The sequence below is a fragment of the Lepisosteus oculatus genome, chromosome 8, assembly GCF_040954835.1.
Source record: "Lepisosteus oculatus isolate fLepOcu1 chromosome 8, fLepOcu1.hap2, whole genome shotgun sequence".
NCBI lineage: Eukaryota > Metazoa > Chordata > Actinopteri > Semionotiformes > Lepisosteidae > Lepisosteus > Lepisosteus oculatus.
The window spans coordinates 9,821,807-9,824,314 of record NC_090703.1 but is presented as its reverse complement, the minus strand read 5'-3'; positions in this window follow the sequence as shown (position 1 = coordinate 9,824,314).

Below are 2,508 nucleotides of genomic sequence, written 5' to 3'. Positions count from 1 at the left end.
TACCCCCCACGCCAGAGATGGTCAAACATTTACTATTCCACCCTCCTCTTTTGCAGGTCTTCAGTGTAACTGCCTGCTTGATCGCTTGATTAGCTGTTAATTAATTCAGTTCCATAATCTGTATTGTAATGGATTGAAAGGTCTGGTATTTGACTAAGCCCCTTAATATCCCTGCCCTGAAGGTTTTGGGATTTTCTTAAGCTTTTGCAAAATTAATTATAAGGCTGTCCAAACAATGCATGCACAACTGTGCCCATTTTAGCCTTTTAATATGGCACAGAAGAAGACCCCCGTACGATTAGCCACGATCCAGAGCCAATCCAGGAGAAGGGACTGGAGGGAGAGAAGGGATGGGGGTTGGGGGAGGGTGGGTGGTGCAGTTCTGCTTGTTCTCCGAGGTGTTTATAAACAGCCCCATCTTAAGTGTGGTCTCTGCAAAAATGGATAACTGCAGTAACATTTAACACCACTCAAAGAATGTGGAGAACGCCAGCGAGGAATCCTCAGTCCTTGCATTCCTCAGCAACCGCAAACACAGAATCCCATACAGAAGATAAACTCTGCAGCCTTCAGCATGTAAACAGTGCTGGAATCTCAAGCCCAATCCAAAAAGCAAGGTAGGGGCTCTGGTAACGGGCGCACATGCTGCTACAACTGCGGAATCAAATAATTCCAATGAAACCACTACCTTTTCAGCACAGGAAAAATCCCACCCGCCTGTCTATCTCATCTATTTATCTAACCATCCAGCCTTCCATAAATCCATCCCTCCATCCTTCTCTAAGAAACCACACCTTTGAAAAAGCATCTCGTGGTTTCAGTTGCTGTTTTGTTGCCAGAGGAATGCAGTCGACAAGTCTTTCAATACAGCAGGTAACTTTAGAGTTGTACACTTTTGTGCAATCCTCATTCTTTTTACGTAAGAGGCTGGAAATGAGAAGGAAATGGTGATGCAGCAAAATGCCACTGTTCTCTTCAGTGGTTGCTACCTGCTGTTCACTGGTGTGGGTGGTCTGTGCTTGATCTCCAGACAGGCAGCGGTCAGCAAGAGACATTAACAGCTTCCCATGGATACAGCACCTATGGAACCCACAGCTAAAACGCGTCAGTAGGCCAGAACAAACGAATGCCTAAATGCATAAATCAAGAAAGAAAATCTTACAATAGCGGACTAATTCCAGGTCCTAGGAATTACAGGAGAACCAAAATTGTTCACTTTGAGCTTCTTGAAAGTATCACTCGCAGGATGGACAGAGTGAATAGTCTGGGGTTTCGCTCAGGGGCGGGCTAAAACGAAAACATCAGTTGTGACATTTGAATTCACTAGGGTATTTATTTTGACCGAGAGGCCTGATTCATGCAGTACTCATGTACTCGGCCTGAGTGGGCTGACACTCACACAGGGGTTCCTACCATCTAATAAAGGAGTGGCAGCAGTACCAACACTCCTGCGCTGGGAAAGTATTGCGCAGCACAAAACCACAGTTTCACCCTGCCTTTACTGGGTGTAATTTATGCTGTGAAAGCACCATGATGACGGGGTACACCTCCCAGAAAAATGTAGCCTGCCTTCAGGGCCACAAATCACTGTCCGGAGCAAGTCCAGAGTGAAAACAAATCTCCGCTGCACTGCTGACACCACATCAAGTCTTAGTTACAGCCCTGGTACTGGAGAATCGCAGGCTTTGAGGTAATATAGGAAATTTCAAATCTCCAGCAGCTCATGATCGGGAGTCAGATTGAAACAAGAGCCAAGGCGCACAGGAGGAAATTAAGAATTAGGACATTCATCCACTGCAGAGAAAGAGTTTAGAGTAATTTGAGTTTAGAGCTAAATTCAGCTAATGATGTCTGTAATTAATTCACTTAAAAACTGCTGACTTTTAATTTTTGTATGCATTGGTATACTATCATACCACTTGACTGTATTCACGTGAGCCCACAAGCCGTCTTAATTATGTCTCTCAACGATCACCAGAAGAGCTGGGAACATCTATTCAATAGGTGACATTGCGCGAAGATTTAACTTCAGAATTAAGACCTCAGGCTCTGCAGCTCTCCTAATCTGAGTTGTAGACGCACGCCTTGCAATCCCCTTCACTAACCTAAAAAAATAGGACATATTAAAAAGGTAAGGACATGTGCAGAAAGCACGCCGAAATTTCATCAGCCTGACGGTGTATTAACAGCATATATATTCACTGAAAACAACGTGGTCAATTCATTGAATTGACAGTGTGGCATTTTTGGTTGTTCATATTAAATAAGATTTAATTTCCTTATCAAAGTCACCAGTATCATTATTATTATTATTTTTGTTTTTTAAGTGTTGTTAATAGCATAATGGCGTTTCACGTGGGGAGAAGTTCTGGAAGACTATCGCTGACAGTTCAGTAATGCATAAGCCCCGACTGCTCTCAAAGAGACAGGGAGAGGGAGGGCGAGTGAGAGAGGAACAGAGGGAGGGAGACGTCGAGGGGAGGAGATTCATTCAGGCTACAAGTTGAG